Source organism: Carassius carassius, chromosome 40 (genome assembly GCF_963082965.1).
Source record: "Carassius carassius chromosome 40, fCarCar2.1, whole genome shotgun sequence".
Lineage (NCBI taxonomy): Eukaryota > Metazoa > Chordata > Actinopteri > Cypriniformes > Cyprinidae > Carassius > Carassius carassius.
In genome coordinates, this window is record NC_081794.1 from 25,359,113 (window position 1) to 25,369,330 (window position 10,218).

The window sequence follows — 10,218 nt, forward strand, 5'->3', positions numbered from 1 at the left end:
GGGAAAACGCATACTTGCGTAGGTCCCACGGCCAGCTGTGTGCCAGTACGTCCGTGCCGAGAATTCCCTCGGTCAGGGAGTAGAACAACTGGCAGTGAGAGGTCTCTGGAGAAGCAAACAGGTGTACCTGAGCAGCTCTGAACCACCTCCAAATCAGCTGGACTGTCAGGGGATGGAGTCGCCATTCTCCCGGGAGCATTGCTCGAGACAGCTCATTGGCTGTACGAATGAGCAGGTCTGGAATGTGAATGGCACTAAGTGACCTCAGACCTCGGGTGAGTTGCGACATGCGACGAGAGCGCAGACCACCATGTCGGTTGATGTACGCAACAGTCGCAGTGTTGTCCATTCGGACCAGCACATGCTTGCCTCGTAAGAGACCTTTAAGATGGTTCAAGGCAAGGTGCGCTGCTAACAACTCTAGGCAATTGATGTGCCACTGCAGCTGCAGGCCCGTCCAAACCCCTGAGACTGCATGCCCATTGTACGTGGCCCCCCAGCCGGTGGTGGAGGCATCCGTGTAAACCACAGCATGCCTGGAGATCTGCTCTAGGGGCACCCCTGCCCAGAGAAATGCAAGATCTGACCACGGAGTGAGGGTTTGACGACAGGCTGGTGTAACTTGGACCCGGTGAGTGTCGCGCTTCCACGCCCACCTCGGGACTCGGCCATAAAGCCAGTGCTGGAGCGGTCTCATATGTAATAGGCCGAGCGGTGTAAGTGCCGCTGCTGCCGCCATATGCCCCAGGAGCCTCTGAAAGAGGTAGCCGATGGAGGGCCCGATTCAAAACTCGCAGAGCCAAGATCGGTCATAACCCACCGCCTTTCTTGGGTACAATGAAGTACGGGCTGTAAAACCCCGTCCTCATATCGGCTGGAGGGACCGGCTCCTTCACCAGTAGGACTGCGATCTCTTCCCGCAGAACAGGGGCATCGGACGCTTTCACTGTAGTGAAGCGGACACTGCAGAGCTTGGGGGGATGCCGAGCCACTCCTGGAATCGTCATCCGACAGCTCTCCCTCCTATGCTGAGATCGACATCTGGTCGGGGGGAGTCCCACTGGATACCGCTGGTACGCACCTTGAAGAGGGCCCAGCGTGTTCCGTGGGTTGCTCCACTGGATCGGAGGTGCAAGAGGAGTGGTGGTCCCCAGAGGGTTGGTTCCCTGCGGGGTTTGCCACCAGTGTGACCCTCAAACCACCCGCGCTACTGCCGGAAGTGGTTCTCGTCTGTTGGCCGCCAGAACGAGCCCCAGATCGTGGCCGCGGCAACGAGACTCCGCCCCCCTGAAGGTAGCGGAGCCTGGTTCGCAGCTCCGAGATGGTCATATTCCCGCAGTGAGAACATGATTCATCCACGAAATCCACCTCAGCGTGCTCGATGCCCAGACACGTGATGCAGCGATCGTGATCATCACCCGTTGCCAGGTAACGACCGCACCCAGAAACGCACGGGTGAAACGGCATCCTTATAAGGACGATCCGTCGTCTTTACAAAGACGCACCCGTGAAGCTCTTTTTAGAGAAATTTGCTCTTTAGGAAATGCTCTTTTAGTGCTGAGGCGCACAGGGGAATTGGCCACGACAGGGGTAGTGCAGCCTGACGTGTGCAATCCACTCGATAAGAAACGACCGCCACTGAAGCGCCGTCTCGCCAACACACGAAGCTTCCGAGAGCGTGCTGAACTCGTAGTTCACAGCAGACACAGTTGAGCAGAGCGATACTAACGCTCGGCTCCGAAGCGAAAAGCTGGAATGCATTGCACATGCTGCCTTCTTATACTCACGCAGTGATCAGCGGAAGCTGGATGCAATAATTGCATGCCAATGTGCATTGGCTCGTTTAGTTTACACTCGAAGTAGATTGGTCTATCGAAGCGATATCCCATATCCGTCGGTCACCGACGTGGCGTCGAGAGTGACCGACTGAAAGGGAACCTGTCTTGTTTGTTTGTGCACAGGATAACAAGTGACTGGAACACTGAACACATCTTCTAATTACACATCTAACAAGCTTGTTAGACCACACTCACGAGCGCCAATCAGAGTATTTTGTTCTCGTTAGAGAGATCATAAGCTCAGCCACAAAAGCAGTGATGTAATACCATGTAATTAGCGATTTAAAGGTGTGTGTTCCTTGTGACAGATAATATATGTTTTTGTGGATACCAAGGCACTAATTATTCTCATCTTCAGAGTGTTCAAGCCTGTGTGATTATCTTTCTTCTTTGGAACACTAAAGGAGATGCTTTAGGAGAGGCACTTTTCTGTTATAAAAGTGAATGTGGCATCAGGGGGAAACTAGATACTTGTAACTGTGTTACACGATTTAATTATAAAATAACTGTTACATGACTGAGAAAGAAATGTGTAATTGAATTAGTTACTATGAAAATCTTAACGATTACAAAGGGGGTTGCATCTGAACATTTACATCTTACCAAACCAAAGTGAGTGAGAGATAGAATGATTGAGGGCTGCACCTAATGAAAGTCAAAGACCAGTCTGCATTACATTAGATTATCTATAAGTCAGTAAGAGTATAACCAGTGTCAATATTGGAAAAAAATACAAACTTAATTGGCTCCCATCTACATATTCATGACTGTTACAGATTTATGTTAAAACGGCATGTTAAAATATTTATTTTAGTGTAATAGTTGTATAATCAGAGTATATATGATATTGTTATGTTCCTTGACCTTCGGTAAAAAGTTTTTTTTGGAATATGAATCAAATGGTCAGTGAACAGGCTGTGTGCCATCAGAAAGCCTTCTAACCTGAACTCAATTATGACTTATCTAAAAAGATTTGCAGTTGTATTAAGTTATTTTAAAACTTCATGCTTTTATACAACTTAATGAACCAAGCACCAGTAATTACTTTATTTTCTATACTCAACAAGACTTCAATTTACAGTGAGATGGCTATTTTTCATCACATCTTTATTTATCCAAGAAAAACACACTCAGAATTGGCCTGCAGGCAATTTTGTCTCCTGTAAGTAAAAAATGAAACTACGGTTTGTTATTTGAGAGTAAATAAACTAAGATGGGCACTGCTCTGGATTTTTTTAAGAGCATTATAAAGTAGGCCTGTGGATCTGGGAAGCATTTCTGAACCTAAAATGATCAGATCACACAGAATATCACCTGCATGCTGAGTTAGAGAGCTTATGATCATAGTAATATTACATCTAACTGACCGTGATATGAATGCAAATATAACATCAGTGAAGTCCCATGCTCATTTTTGAGGTTAGTTCCAACTGTCCTTTTCATCTTCCTCTCTCATACTGACATCTGATATTTTCTCACCTTGCAACTTCAAACTCTTCGCAACGTGTTGATGCTCTCTAAATCTGGGATTTGGGCCCGATATGTGCCACTTTTCAAAAGTTTGGGGTAAGTTTTTTTTTTATTTTTTATTATTATTTATTTTTGTATATTTAATCACAGTATCCTAAAAATAATAATAATAATAATTCAGTGATTTTAACACTGATAATACAATATTTTCATAACAAAACATGAAGCACCAAATTTGTACTGTAGTGTTCCGAACGAGAACTATGACATTGATTTTGCCAATCATATGGCTACAGGAGATATGAAAAAAAAAAAAATAGAAAAGGCATTTAGTTACCCTCATCACACACAGTATAAGCTGAACAACGTTGTTTTATCAGGAAAGCAGTCTGCACCTACTGTTCTTTAACCTTCAGAAACTGTGTGTGGACGATGAATTTAGGTTACAGGTGCAACGGAAGAAAAAATGGAGTGAGGAGAGGAGGCAGACCATCGAGGGAGAGTGGGGGTGTGTGTGCGCGTACATGTGTATTTGGGTTTTGGTCACGGCTGGGCTGCCTGATCTTCATATCTGCCCTGGCCAGCCTCAGTCTCTGGAGTCACCTTTTTCTCTTCCGTTTCTCCTCTGTTGCTTTCAGCACTTACATTCATAATCATCTATTCATTCCAGCACAAATACGGGAAACACGAGCCGACTGACAATACCGCCGGCCTCACGTTTGCAGGATGTGTGCACATACTAATCCTTAATTTCATACTCCCCTGTGACAAATCAGGTACAAGAACAAATTCAAGATCAACAGAATCTTCCTAGAAATGGTCACCTCAGCCTTTTAGAAATGCTTTTAATATCTGGCAGTTAAGTTAGACACACTATCAGAAAATTGTTTTTTTGTTTTTTTTTTTGTGTGAAGGAATCACTTATCAAATCTGTCTCATTAATTTCCAAATACACTTCTGGTCAACAATGAGAAGTGGAAGCAAAGTTGGCAGACATTTTTTTTCCAATTTTATGAATGTATACAACTGACTGGTCATACACAATTTAAATAACTATTGAAAATATTTATTATTTTAAAATTATTAATTTAATCAGGCACCCAGAATCCTTGGTTTCCACCTACTGGGGCCAGTGAAGATTTATTTATTTTTTATTTTTTATTTTTTATTTTTGAACAGATTTAACATTTTTGAGTTACTAAAAAAAAAAAAAAAAATCTAAATCCCATCCATTACTGGGCAGCTATTCCTATGTCAGCCAAAGCCTCCTGTAGGCACTTAAGAAGATGCCTTTGTGAATCTAAAGTCCTTTAATACTAATCTTTTTTGCCCCAATTTTGGAGAGAGTAAATAATGCATGAGGTATTGACTTAGTTAAAGGGGAAATGGCACAGCCAAGCCCTGTTTTGAACAGATACACCAAGAGGAGCTGAACAGTTATTGAAGTTCAGATAAAAAAGTGCCAAAAGACGCTTAAGCCAATTTGAAAGCACTGGCAGAATGAACCCCGCTGGAAGAGGCTTCTTTGCATGAGTTAGCAACGTGTTTGACAGCAGAGCACTTCGGATTACCTCTCGGAGAGCTTTGGCCCATGTCTGCGGTCTGAAAGCCCACGCCGTGATCAAAGCACGTGTGATCAGATCACTATCAAGCAGCGTGAAGGCATTAAAGCGGCAGAAGATAAAGAAACGACGCTTTGGTGTGGGAAGGGAACATATTCACACGGGTGACATGATGGGAAAAGCGCACAAGTCTGATTAACTGCGCCGCAGCAGGTGTCGACAGATTCCTGTAGTAAAACTGAAGAGTGTTGCGTTTTTTGAGGTTCACCCTCATTTTCCCTTCAACTCTGCAGGCTGTGACTCAATAGATGACATTTTAACATGCCCCTGTCCACAATGTCATGCTGTCATCACCACAAATGAATGCTGTCACTTTCCATAGAATCAAACCATTTTCTTCACCATGAGCACTGCATCTTAATACCGGCTCATACACGCACACTCTTGGCGCTGTCAAAATGAATATTGGGCTGCCTGCCATATCCACAAAACCGAGGAAAGAAAGAAAGGAAGGAAGGAAAATAATAGATAAGCTGAACAACAGCACAATCGATGGATGGATGGATGGACGAAAAAGATGTGCGTAATTATTTGTCCATGAAACAAATAAAATTAATGTGAATTATATAAAGTGTTTCTAAACTGGGGAGGATTTGTTCCTATTTCTTAAGATACATTTTGTATTTTTTATATATATATAAAACTGAAAAGTGCATATGCATTTATTTTTTTGATAAATTGCAAGGACATATTTAATTGTTCAAAAAAGGCAGTAAAGACTTTATATTTCAAATAAATACATTTTTAATTGTTGTTTTCTATTATTTAAATCCTGTAAAAATAAATAAATAAATATATATATATTACAGTTTCCACAAAAATATTAAGCACCACAACTGTTTTCAATTTAGCAGCAAATCAGCATATTATAATGATTTCTGAAGGATCATGCGACACTAAAGACAAAGTAATGATGCTGAAAATTGAGTTTTGCAGGACAGGAATACATTTTGAAACATTAAAAAGTTTTTATTTGTTTTTTAATTTCTTTTGTATATATATACTGTATTTTGATCAAATGCATGAAGCCTTGGAACGCCTTTAAAAAAATGAAATAATAAAAAAAAAAACAGCATGAAAAGCAAACATAAAAAATACATGTCCATGCATGTCTTGTATTTATGCCACATCCAGTATATTTATGCCATGTGTGCATTAAAAAGTCTGTGAAATTGTGTAATAAATATGCCACTTTTAATGCTAAATACAGGGTCATCCTGTATATGTTTTAGCTTTTTTTTCAGCATTTTAGAGAAACACATGCGGTGTATTTTAACTTAACAAAAACACATGCTAATAAATCACAAAGTGCAGGTTAAAAAATAAAACATTAAATGACCTTAAAGTGAACATCTTGTTTTTGCATGTACATTCATCTCCGTCCTGCTATGCCAAGGACAAAAGACAGAATTGACTTTATGTGGTGGCGAAGGTCTATTAAAGACTCCCTGGCATCTGCACTCCAGAGCTCCTGTTTTCCTTTCAGTGCCAAAGGTCAAAGCAAGAAGGAGACAGCGAAGATGGAGCAGCATACACGAGTGCTTACAACAGGCAGCCAACAAATAAATGTCTCATCCCACCTACAGCTTCCACCTCGGCATTCTGGGAAACTCAATAAGATAATCCGCGGTGAGGGAAGAAGAAAGAAAGAGGGCATGAGAGGAAGGATGTGAAAAAAAAAAAACAGAGAAAGGGAAGAGGTGATGAGGACAAAAAATTGTAAAAATAGATTAGAATGAGAATGGCAAATACACCTGCAAGCAATAACCGAAAGGTCACACAGTCAGAGTCATGAAGAATCACATGACTAGGCATTTGAAGGATTCTGGTTGCTCTTATCAACTCTGGTTCCTTAAAAAATCCATTAACAAAATTTTTGTGGCTAGAAAATACACAAGAGTCTTCCCATTTATTTTCAAAGATATGCTAAAGCACTACTTTCCATTTAATCATAATGACCACATTTGATTGCAGACTGATGGGTTTGCATTTGTGTTCTTGGAAGACACTTACTGTACTGTACATTGGTCAATAGCGAAGAGCATGCATTACCGTAAACTGTGTAGTTCAAACTGAATATATGTTTTTGCATGAGTCTTTTATCATATTTTTTTAGGAGCTGTGAATTGGTTCCTGCAATTTAGACATTTCCAGCAGCTTCTCCCTGCACCCATCTCCTCTGAATTATTTCCATCTCAATCACTTAAGCTGCTCACCTCATCTCCATCTCTCACTCACTCCACTCTCTTTTATTTGTTTTCCCGCGGGTTCTTCTTTCCTTCAGTAAGCTCTGAATATAAGTGTTGGAGAAGCTCATGAAAATGTAATCAATATGTCATTATGTAACAAATGTTTCTGTCATAAAGAGGATCTAAATATTATTTATATATCTATATCTATCTATCTATCTATCTATCTATCTATCTATCTATCTATCTATCTATCTATCTATTTTTATATATATATATATATATATTATACAATTATTAAAACTAACAACATAAAGTATTCTTTTTATTTTATTCTGAACAATGCAGTGTAACAGAAAAGGACAAGACAAGACAAGACGCTGGCCAAAGATTTAGTTTCAAAACAAAATACAAATTGCTATATATGATTTAAAAATATTTTAGAATTTGGAAGGTATTTAGGTATTATAGAATTTTGGCTTTTGCCGTTTATGTGACATGATTTTGGAAGCTTTTTAACATTTGTTTTTTATTTGTTTGTTTGCCGATTTTCAGTGTTTTAATATTTAAACTTCGCAAGTTATATAACACACACATAATTACACATTCCCATATACATACATACACGTTTTGTGTGTGTGTGTGTGTGTGTGTGTGTGTTTCTTTCTAGTTGAGAGTAATAAAGTGTAGTCTAGATCTATTTTGTATAAACTATGTCTTGACTCAGTGTTGCCAGACTTTTCTAAAAGATTTAATAAATACATAAATAATACATTAAGAGGGCATTTCAAGACTTCTAGAGTGCGTTCTGCAATGCAGCCTACAAAGAAAACACAATGGCTCTTTCGACTGTGAGTTAGTAAAAACAGACAAAGATACTGTTCAAACATTGCTCAAAACTGTGGCTCCATTCCTGGACTTTTACTGATCAGATTCGATATGGTTAGGGGAATGTAGAAGTGGGATTTAGAAATAGGGATAAGTAGGGTCCCAAAAATCATGAATGCACAAATTAACAAAAAACAAAAGTGTCACAAAAATAGAGAGAGCATTTTAAGAAAGCATACAGAATTGCTTCAATTAGCTCGGCTATACAGCTATGTGCAATACAATGTGATCAAATGTGCTCAGGAAAGAGTTGTTTTGAAATCAGAAGAGCTTAGTCAGAAAAGAGCAGAAAAGTTTAGCTAGTTCCTCTGCAGCACTGATGCTGGGGTGCGTTTCCCAAAAGCATCGTTAGCCAACTATGGCCGCAAGTTCCGTCGTTACCAACGTAGTTCAACGATTCGGTGTTTCCCAAAACCATAGTTCAAACGAACATTTGCAAACTGCGTCGCAAACTTGTGTCGTTGGAACGACAGCTCTCCACCTGTGGTTAGAGGCATAGTTCATCGTTAGTTTGCTGTGTCGACGTCATTGATTGCGCCGCACCTGGGATGTGTTCAATTCAGAGTTATCAACCCTATGCCCTATTCCTTAGGAAGATTTCACCATCCACTTTGAGTGATTTAAAATTCTTAAAGTTGTGGTTTAAGTTTATTACATAATTCGTCTTTTTATTATTATTACAAATTCAGTTTGAAACTATATAGCAGCTTGGCCCTCGCGATTATTCTCCCTTCGAAGTGCCCTCTGAAAGCATTAATCTTGCCGATTAGAACGCAGTCATTGTTTCGTTTGTGCGAAGAAACGATGAGTTTGTCAAGTGAGTTATCTTTGTAAAAACATTCCAAAATACATATGTCTCTTACAACAATATTGGTTAAACAGTGTGTTAGAGGTTTTCCCCTTATATAAAATGTTAACACTCAAATTACAGTATTTTTATAGTAAATTAATTTTTTAATTTTAAATGAATGTACCTAAAGTAACAAAAAAATTTTAAATAAGTGAGTGATTTTGTTGTTTTTACAGAATTAGAATATAGATAACTCTCTACAAATGTGTTTGTAACGATAAACCTTCCTATTCATCCGGAAGAAGGAGGCGGGAACCGGCGGACAATCAAAAACATTTTAATAACAAAATAAACACAAAACAGCGCACCAGCCCCTCACGGACGACTGGTGCGCATAAAATAAAAACCAAAACACAACTAAAAGCCCAGGCCTGGTCCTCTCTCGTCCTTCACTGTCGTCGCTCCAGTTTTATATCCTTCCATCTCCTCCATGGGCCTCGAGACCGGTGGGACGAACAGGTGTAGTTCATCTCCAATCACTCCCCCGGCCTCGCTCCCATGTCCCTCGGCCCCGCCCCACTCGTCACATACCCCCATCGCCCCTCGCAGGCCGGGGGGTACTCCCGAGACTGCGCTCTACTCCCCCCCCCCCCCCCTCCCTCCGGGGGGGCCGCTCCCGGGGACCTGCGGGAACCTGGGGGTAGGACAGGCGAGGCGAGAGAAAAGGAGATGGAAGGAGGAGCGACAGAGACGAGAGAGGGGAGAGAGGAAAAAAAAAAAAAAAAATTCCGGTTCCCAGACGCACCGCTGCTCGGCCCTCCACCAGCTGGGTGATCTCCTCCGCGGTGCCTGGCGGTGGCACTGGACGGCCCTCGGCGGACGGCACGACACTCCTCCGCCGCCCGGTGGACGGCGACGGCTCCTCCGGTTTTGGGCAGCCGGCAGGAGTCCCCCGTTCCCTGCTCCTCCCCGTTCCGGCGGATGGCAGCAGGCTCCGGCCACCTGGCGAACGGCGCCGACTCCTCCGCTCCCTCACGGACGGCAGCCGTCTCTCCACATCGTGGGCGGCCGGTAGCGAGCTCGCCCGTCCCCGGCAACTCGCTCCAGCCCACCGCCTCGAGCGTCCATGGCGGCACACTCCTCGCCAGCTCGATGGCACCGCGGATTCACCACAGCGGCGAGGGATCTTCAGCAGCGCGTCCCTCCTTCTCCCGGGCTTCGGCACCACTGTAATGATATCAACCTTCATATTCATCCGGAAGAAGGAGGCGGGAACCGGCGGACAATCAAAAACATTTTAATAACAAAATAAACACAGAACAGCGCACCAGCCCCTCACGGACGACTGGTGCGCATAAAATAAAAACCAAAACACAACTAAAAGCCCAGGCCTGGTCCTCTCTCGTCCTTCACTGTCGTCG